The sequence below is a fragment of the Calypte anna genome, chromosome 4B, assembly GCF_003957555.1.
Source record: "Calypte anna isolate BGI_N300 chromosome 4B, bCalAnn1_v1.p, whole genome shotgun sequence".
NCBI lineage: Eukaryota > Metazoa > Chordata > Aves > Apodiformes > Trochilidae > Calypte > Calypte anna.
In genome coordinates, this window is record NC_044249.1 from 15,332,571 (window position 1) to 15,342,645 (window position 10,075).

At 38.1% G+C, this 10,075-nt stretch overlaps 1 protein-coding gene across 1 annotated transcript in view; it reads right to left on the minus strand.

Moving 5' to 3' along the window:
• FAM193A (family with sequence similarity 193 member A) overlaps positions 1 to 1,054 on the minus strand; it is a 42,946-nt gene extending 41,892 nt beyond the window's left edge. Inside the window, exon 1 of the mRNA XM_030450770.1 lies at positions 995 to 1,054. The gene's annotated coding sequence lies outside the window, so the exon portion shown is untranslated. The remainder of the gene's footprint in view (positions 1 to 994) is intronic.
• Positions 1,055 to 10,075: the final 9,021 nt, after the last annotated feature.

Here is a 10,075-nt window from a genome sequence, read left to right on the forward strand (position 1 = left end):
GGTCATGGCAAACAGACCCCAGTCACGCTTACTGTAAGGATGTCTAGAAGTTAGGACTTGTGTTTGTAATTTGCTTGAAGTTGTGACACAATCATTAAAAAAGCAATGGCAAATACAGCAGGAAAACTATCTTAATTCTGGACAACCCACAGATTCAGTAAAACTCTACCAATCTCCCAACTGGGCCCATATTTATGACAGATTCGAATGAAGTTCAAATGAAAGCACTTGGTTCCTAAAGCATGATTTAAATCAACTGCTAAGAATGAAATTTCTTAATTGACAGTTAAAACCTTGACAAAATCTAGATATGATATGCATTTCAGATTTTCATTAGGGCTTTGTCATACTAAATAAAGCTGTAAATTGCAGCTTCTTATTTATTTGAAGATGAAAAACACAGTGACTGTTGATGCAATCATTATACTGCTACTGTTAAACTCTTCCTGGAGTAGATGAGTTTGGAATTAGGTCACATATACATTTTTGTGTCTTCAGTGTATTAAGAGGCAAAGTATACCTTTTGAGAAAAGATATTTTTCCACTAGTCAAGCTTCAAAAAAATGTGTGATGCATCTCTGCAAGAAAACACCTAGTCTCACTTTCTCTCTGAAACATGTTCAGATAGTATTCATAAACGAAAGCTGGAAGTAGGACAAGCCAGAACAGAAATAACTGCATCTCTGCTATGTATTTAGATTTATTTCCAAGAATAAGTTTATTACCATAAAACAGCACAGTTTTTTTTACATCTATGTCCAATTTCAAGCTTATTATAACAATAAGATTTTACTTCAAAAATAGCAGTTTCCATTGCTTTTTAAAGCTTGAATAGTGAAATCAACAGAAACTGACTTCAGTTAGCCAAGTCCCAATCTCAAATAGAAAGCTTTCGGAAGAATTTTCTTTAGTACATTTAATACTATTTCATACCTTTTCCCACTAGTAAATAACTGTGCTATCATATGCATCAACAAAATTTGGCTGCACATACCTGAGAAACACCTGTGAACTCTGATCCAACAGAACTGTCTGTAAACTGTGTACCATTCAGCGAAACCTAGAAAAAAAATTAAAAGTACTTTGGTTACAATAGTTTGGCTTATTGCTAAAAGAGCACTTTAAAAAATTAAATAACAAAACCTTCCCCTGCATCTGAGGCTTGATAAAACAGCTTTTGAAATTTGAATGATTGTTTGACTGCAGAGATAAAAAGGGCCTTTTCTTTTGAAATATAAGTTCTACAGATGTGAAAGATTACAATTTATGTATTTTAAACTTTTGCTCTATTGCTGTTTTATTAACAATACAACTCTGAGATGAAATAACTGGTATAGGAAAAAGGAAAAGTCATAAGCAAAATGACATTTTTCCTTCTGTATTTGATTGTTTGCATTTAGCTTTTAAACTTCTATTGTGAATCAAAACAATTACCAAAGATTCTTGCCTTTTGAAAGTTGAATACAAAACTGCTTAGAAAAATATGCAGTGTTAACCAGGAAGACTCTTCCACAGCAAGCCTCCAAATGGCATTCAGCTATCCTGCCACAGCACCCTTCCTCCTGCCCCAGGTTATAAAACTCATACAGAAACCTCTCAGAGATCTCTTCTGTGCCTTATTTCTCCCACAAGTGCTACAGAGACTACACTAAATATCAATGAAGTGCCTTTCACAATCCCCAAGGGTTTTTATAAAGCATTATTTGAGGACACTAAACCAAGAGTGACAGCAGCATACAAATAGAAGCCAGTGACAATGAAGAGCTCTAGATCACACTGACTTGAAGAAAAAGCATTTTATTACCAAAAAAAAAACCCAAAAAAACAAACAACCAAAAAAAAAGCCCACCACACCCAAAGAACCCACAACAAAACCAAACATACATTCTTTATACTCCCTCTTCTTGAATACTAGTTTACTTTTTGAATTTCAGATATATTGTTGCCCCATGCTTTTGTTTCACCTTTCGCGTGTTTTTGCTAATCTCTTCTTGCTCTCACCTGCTATTTTCTGCACATGGGTCAAGATAGTTCCAAACACAAATTCATGCTGGGCAGAGAATGGATGTGGAGAGCCCTGAGAAGGACTTGGGGGTGTTGACTGATGAGAAGCTCAACATGAGCAGGCAATGTGCAGTTGCAGCCCAGAAAGCCAACCCCATCCCGGGATGTATCAGAAGAAGTGCAGTCACCAGGTCAAGGGAGGTGACTCCACCCTTCTACTCCACTCTCCTGAGACCCCACCTGGAGTACTGTGTTCTGTTCTGGGGTCTCCAACATAAAGAAAGACATGGACTTGGAAGAGTGAGTCCAGAGGACAGCTGTGAAGATGATCAGTGGGCTGGAACACCTGAGCAAAGGCTGAGAGACTTGAGGTTGCTCAGTCTGGAGGACAGAAGGCTCCGGGCCCTTCCAGTACCTGAAGGAAAGCCCGGAGGGACTTGGTACAAGGGCTTGTAACAAGAGGGGATGGCTACAAGAGGAAAGAGAGTAGTTTAGATATTAGAAAAAAATTCTCTTCTGTGAGGGTGGTGAGACACTGAAACAGGCTGGCCAGGGAAGCCCCACCCCTGATGGTGTTCAAGGACAGGCTGGATGGGGCTTTTAGCAACCTGGTCTGGTGGGAGGTCCTCACCCACTGCAGTGGGAATGGAACTAGATCATCTTGAAGACCCCTTCTGACCCAAACCATTCTATGATACTCTGAAGACTGCTATAAGAAACACCCTGTTTAATGTAGAAACCCCCATGTCTTGTGTATTGGCAGGGAGTGTTTTTGACCTGCTACCAAACCAGGAACTCAAGCTGGAGTGCCCTCCAGCACCTAGAATTTACATATTCACAGTATTACTGGCTGCTTAGCTTAGAGCCAGTGCAAAGCCATTGTCTTCAACTAGATTCAGTTGAAGCCTTCAAAGGCAAAGTAGAGGATAAAACACAATTTTCAGATCACTGCTAGAGAAGATACAAATAAGAAACCACACAATTACACTTACATACTAGGCTAGTTTTCAAGAACAGAAATTTAAGAAAATACTCAGCTAAAATCATCAAAACAAAAACACTGATGTGAAAAACAATTCCCTGCTTTTATTCAGTCATTTTCCAAAAAGTGCAAAAAATAAAAGGTCTTTTGAATTTAAGAAAGCCTTCACCAAGAAAATAAATCCTCCAGTACTAGAGGTCCACTGATTAATGTCACGCATATGCATTCAAGAACAAAGAAAACAGGAAGAAAATTCAGTAAGAATAAAATTGGTACCTGCACCTCAAAAGAAATTACTAGAAAAATTCAAAAAAGACAAGCTTATTCTAAAACATTACCTGTTCTTTAAGAGTGTATGTTTACTTTCTTTACATACAAGACAGTAAGCACAAGCATCACACGAGCCATCCCATTAAAACATGCACGTTGAGTGACCAAGAAAATTTTCAGTCAGAAATGTTACAAAAGCAGAAGACAAAAAAAAAAAGGAGTGGGAGGAATGTTATCCACTGAATGTCACAGGATGTCAAGACAAAATACTGAACCACTGCTTCACTGAATGAGTTGTCATGTTGGTAACAAAAGAAATGGCATCTCTTGATCCTAAGCACTGTGTACAAATTCATTCAAAATCTAAGTGCAGACCCCCTCAAATTTAGTAGGAACCTAAGTATCTGCAGAAAAAAAAATGTAGGAAACTAAGGAAAGGAATTAGACAAATAGGACGACACTCAAAAGAGAATCATCAAAAATTAAATGCCTGTAGGCAATAAGATTAAAGACATTGTATGGGAGGGCTTAGAGCAAATATAAAAAAAAATTAAAAAAAAATAAATAAAAGAAATCACAAAAAGGACTTCAGTGGGGGTGAATGACAGACAAGAGAAGACAACAGCTAAATAGTGTATTAGAGCACATTTAGAGAAGCATTAAAAGAATCTTGTAGAAGTTGTCCAAATGGGGCTTAAACAATAGCAAACTAAGAACAGGCAGGGGAAAAAAAAAGTCTCCCAAACAATTTAAGGGAGGAAAAAAAAGAATAATAAAAAGGATAGGCAAATCCTTTTCCCAGGCCATATGAGGAACAAGAAAGAGGAGGTAGCTTGTCAGGATCTGTAGTGCTAAAGAAAGTCTGCATTTAAAAATGCTCCAAGAAGCTAAGGTCGTGACAGAAACACAATATTATTTTTTCCATCTTCATGTTCACTACGGAGAAGTTTAAAGATATTCTTCTGCTTAAAGACTTCTCTATGGAAGATGCATTAGTGGATCTGTTTCAAAGCAAAGCACTGGTAGAAAAAGGAAAATCTGGAGCAAATGGACAACACAAAAATTAGCAATCTATCAAGAGCAGACAACATTTAGCCAAGAGTCCTAAAGCCCAAGGACATTATATTTGCACTAATAAATTCAGTATGTTAAAGCTTACTTCATCAGTACCACAGGAGCAGAAGATAAATATTTTGTTAAAGTAATCATTCATTAAGCTTTCAAAGGAGATTTAAGAAACTGCAGTTACCTAAAGTTTGTACCAAGAAAGTGGCAAGATGACAAAGTTTATGAATATCACTAAATGCTCCATGCTATTAAAGAGACTGGAAAAGAGCAGAAGGACCTTACAAGACCTGGATACTGGGCATTATGTTTACAGATAAAATGCTGTGTGCAGAGATTTAAAGTAGAAGTAACAAGCTTGACAGCTGTCACTTCTCAACAACCCTAATGTTTTTTTAATTAAAAAAAGTAACTTTTACAGTCCTGAGTATCCTTTCAAAAGATTTTAAGGTTTTATGTTTTTAAAACCTATTTTATGCAGATAGGTGCCAAAAGGAATGCTGACACAAAACAGGAACATGGGAATCTCTGCATGCACTCCTCACCATAATGGAAAGTGGGGAAAAAAAAAAAATCTTTCCGTTGATTAAAATGGAAACTAAGTTACTGTTTTTCTTGCAAGCTGCTATCCCATTCATTCACCCTCTCTAAAATGTTAACTTTTTGGACAATAAAGCATTCAGCATCTTGGCACAGTATAATGTGTACCAAAAAGTATGAAGAAAGTGAGAATCACAGCTTAAAAAAATACTTCTTGATTTCATCTGAATGACCCTGAAGGACCAGTTGAGCAACTGGAATAAATGGTCCAAGACTGTCATAATTTGCTCTAATAGCTTGTCACAATCAAAGTCAGACCTTAAGTGGGCTGAGTGACATATTACTACACATCACACCCTCATTGTGCCTGCAGCTGAAGTCTACTGAAGTCATACAAATACCATGAAAGTGAGTGATGCAACATCTCAGAAAAGCTCAGGACAAGCACAGGAAGAAAATTTAGTTTGGATTCATCGTCACTGAACCCTAAACAGTTCTACAGAAATGTGATGCTCAAACTAAAAAACAAGATGCAGTTGAAATTTCTCCTTGAAATTTCTCTTTGGGGAAAACAAGAAGAAAAGATTTCAAATGATTTTCAGAGGCACATTAGGAAAGATACAAACCAGAAAGAGATCACAATGTTACCGAGAGACAATTAAGGCTTTATTCTACAAGGTCCTTATACAACAAAGGTATTCCATACCACTTGAATTAATTTCATTATTTTTTATTTATATAGGTGAAAACTTAACTTAATTGAGGTACCTGAAACAACCTATTTTCTGTGTCTGAGTATCACTAAAGAAACTTCCTGCACTTAACCCTAGCTACACCACCTGAACCCAAGATATCTTGTCTATGCCTCTTACTCTTCTGCCTACACTTTTTGTGCCAAAATCCATTTACCACAGCTGTTCTCTATAAGCTTTCCCTCAGGCACTTCCAGTCAGTGAGCACAGTGACTACTCTGCAGCTTCCCATGGCAGCTCTGCCTCACTTCTCACCTCTGTCACCAAAGCAGTTTGGGAGGCAGCAGTATCCAGTGGCACTGCTGCTGAGGACCCCCCCTTCTGCACATCGGGGGAAGCTCTGACTTGGGTGCTCTCCAGTCCCAGGCTGAGCTGTTCCTTTCCTCTCCCAGGCACAGCTAAATTGGTCACAGAACTGCTGCTGACAGATGAGCCACACTTACTAAATCCCAAGTGATTTTCAGATAGGGAGAAAGATTTCTTTTTTCCTTCATTTCAAGAGATAGGAAACAACGTGATACCAGTAAGTGAAAATTTAGGATCTTTCCTCCCTAAACCCAGCTGATTTAAGGATAAGCCATCGTGCAAGTCAAATGCACAGATGAGGGGAAAGAATAATGATAAATGCATGAGAGGTTCAACAGCCTGTAGGAAAAAAAATCTGATGCTGGACATCCCTGGGAGAGCACAACCTGCTAAAGCACACAAAAGGATTAACCTAGAGAATCACCAGAGTTCTCCTTCATCTAGTACCAAGCACTGTCAGACAGGACAGTGTGCTGGCCACAGGTCTAGCACAAGGTTTCGGGGTATTTTTGCTTTAAACATTGCTCTTGAAAATTGTCAGTGTTGACCACAGTCTGCAGCCTCTGCAGCAGATAGAATACAGCACTGAGTATATATTACAATGCAAAGAAACCAGCAGTAAACTATCACCCACTTAGCCCTTCTCTAATTGTTTTTTAAGTCTACATTCTACCCAGCTAACATCTGGTACAGCCCAGTTTTTCAGAGGAAGAGCAAACTCAAACAGATCTACCTGGCAGAGTCACCATTCTTGCCTGTGTGATTTAACATATTTCAACATTCTGATTATTTTTTAATCTGCAGTACTTTAAGAAATACAGGAACATCTTTGAAAGCATTGGATTCATCCAAGAGACTAAGCAAAGCATTGTTTGGTTTCTCATTGAAAAGGTCATCTTCCCTACACTCTGGACAGACCAGTTCCACACACCACATGAAAGTGAGAACAAGCTCAGTCACCAAAATACCACAGACCCTGCAAGATACCAACTACCACAAAAATAACAAGAAAAAAGAATATGCCTGACAATGCACAACATTATTTGCACTACAAAACCCAGTGTATTCCATTGTTTTTCCATTAAAGGAGTTACTGCTAATGGCAGTCTAACAGAAAGAAGCAGCCCAGGGAGGTTATGGGATCACATCAATGATCATCCAGAATTATACTCCACAATTCTCTTGGATGACCACTGCAGCTACAAGAATATTTACAGTCTGTATGGACATGGCCAAGAAACATGGAAGACACAGTGTTTCTGGGCCTGCTGCACCCAGGGAGGAGCAGCTGGGCTGCCTGAAGGTGATGAATGGTCCCTCTCTGTGGTCATGACAACATGATGCTGGAGTGGCAGATGAATGGGAAGTTTCTTTAAATAGAGCATATGACAGAAGTCTAAAAAACACACATAAGACACTTCCAAGTTCATTCGCATAACGATGCTCAAGAAACTCAAGAATCTATTATTGTTTTAGGCAAAAAAAAAACTTTGGCATCATTTATGTGGTTTATTCCAAAAAGCTTTTAAGCACTAGCTTGGAAATTGATAAACATTTGATCAGTAGGGGTGAAGTCTGGAGATTCCTACTTCCAAATATAACCATGGTTTAGTGTGATGCACTAGTGAAACACCACTTTGTGTGTGAGTATGTATAACAAAGACCTCCCAAATAGGTTTAGTAATCAAAGATGAACAACCTGTCATAGTACCCACGCTGATCAAGAAGCAGGAGTGTTTTGCTTAAGAAGCTGACATTATAGACATCTACATTTTTTAATATTACGATGAGATATCTCTAGTGACACTGAAAAGAATGCAGTTACCCTTACTGACCCATGCTTGCCTGCCAGGGAGTAACAGCATTGTAGGAGAGACTGACAGAAAAAGTGATTATTGATTAGCTGCAGATGTCACCAAAAGGGAAAGCTATGAAGGTGTCCCACAAAAAAAGATCCTTATTTCTACTAAGGATGTTAAAAGTTACAAATACAAACCAAAGAAAACAAAGTCAAGGTGTTAATTAAAATACAAATATTCATACTGAGACAGCCAACAGCTGATCTGGTCAGTTTACTAAATTTGCAGATTATTAATACATTTTATCAAGCATGCCATTTTGGGCATTAATACTTACAGACTCCTAAGTTAATCCTTTCCCTGTTCAGCCTGCATTACTCTAGTGAAGTCTACACTCTTGAGATAGGAGAACTTTTCAGTGAAGAAAATATATTCATAAACAAACCAGTGATGTAAAAACTCAGTCCCTAGGTACTCCTTTAAATAATCTTCTGGACTACACACACTTTCAGACAGCCTTTAAATTATTACATTGATTAACAGAGATACAGAAAAGTGAAGGCTGTGGAAGAACAAGCATCCCAAAGAGTGTCCACAGGCTTTTGTGACTGTTTTGATATCCAAAATTTCAAATACAAAATCTGAATGCTAATCTCAAGTATAGATGAACTACCTTTTATATCTGAAATAATTGACTAGCAGGAGAAAGAGATGTTGCCAGAAGCTGAACAGCTGCCAAGAGGAAAGCATTAGTGAGAAACCTGGCAGAGGGCTCCAGATGGCAGAATGCACTGCACATCAATACAGTGCCTCAGCTCAGCCCTTACTGATGCTGAGATCTTCTACACAGCACATTGTGCTTAACAGAAATCATTAATATCATGCCAGAGAGCTCAGTCAAACATTTAACATTACCATACTCTTCTGAAGCAGAAAAAAGCCAAAACTTGGCTTGACAGCCAAGAAGCCAAGCACAATGGGATTGCACACCCTGCTACTGGTCACAGAGGACGTCTGCAGAAACAGGTTTGCTGCAGTATGTGTTAGTGTGAGATGTATGAGGCAGATGTAAAAACCAACATCCCAAAGAAACTGATTTTTATGATTTTGTGTATATATATTTGGACAGTATAGGTTGGAAACCCTGTGAGTGTAAAGCACTCTAGTCTATCTTGTCATGTTCCCTCCATCATGCTTAGCCAGCAGGAATTGCATACTCAAGGGCTAACCACAGGAACTAACTTCTGAACGGAGAGGAGGAAAAGAGACAATGCTGGCAAAGGATGATTCATCTAACTTGGTAGGTCACTCTTTTTGTTTGTAAAGACAAGTAAAAGATAAGAAAACGCTAAGCGGGTAGAACCAGTATTGTGCTCCAATAAACTCAAATTCTCATTCAAGGAGCTAAAAGGCTATTGTCAGGTAGGTCACTTATTTGGTCCTCCAAAAGGTGAATAAAAGGTTAAGATGTATTTGGCAATAGACAGCCATCATATTAATCCAGAATGAACATGTTCTCACTTTCCAAGCATCTCGACAGAAAACAGAAACAAAATGGTTTCTATCCCTTTTGACCTGTGCTACTGCTAAGATAAAGTTTGTGAGAGTCCCAAATTTCTATTTAGCCAACACAAAGAACCATTTTCTTGTTTGTAATTTTGGTCATTGTTCACACACACACATTATGGGACTTCCTGTCAAATTTCAGTAATTTTAGCGACACTTCTCTTGCAGTTTTAATCTTTTGAATGTAGTAACATCAAACTTGTCTTTTCTCTATTAAGTAAAATCACACCATTACAGAATTTGACTAACCTGAAAGACAGGTTCTGGTGAAAGCTTCACTTCTTCAACATGTCATATTATTAGAACTTATCACTTGCATTTAAGTAAACATAACACTATTTCCATAGCTTAGTAAAAGCTATTCCTAAAATAAACTGTTGATGTCAAACAAGCTGACAAACTGAGGCTGGGGAGGCTTAATCTAGAAAGCTCAATCTACTTTGCATATAGATAAGAAAGCAAGTTTACTATGAGTGACTCAAAACCCCAACAAAATTATTCCTTTCCCCACACCCACAAGATCCTTAAACATGATTTGCTTCTCTTCCAGCAGTGAAATCCCTCCGGACCTTTGCAAAACACCAAAGTCAAAACACTAGAGGAGTTCTCAACAGAAACTAAATTTCCAATGACTTCTTTCTCCAGTTGAAGTCTTCATAGATGTTCGATCTAGAGAGCGGAATTAGAAAAAAGTAGTAGGCATATACTGGACTTCTTTAAAAAAAAACCAAAACAACACTGCTTAATTTAGGAAAAGTTATGACAGAAAAGAGCGAGGCTGAAGGTGGGTG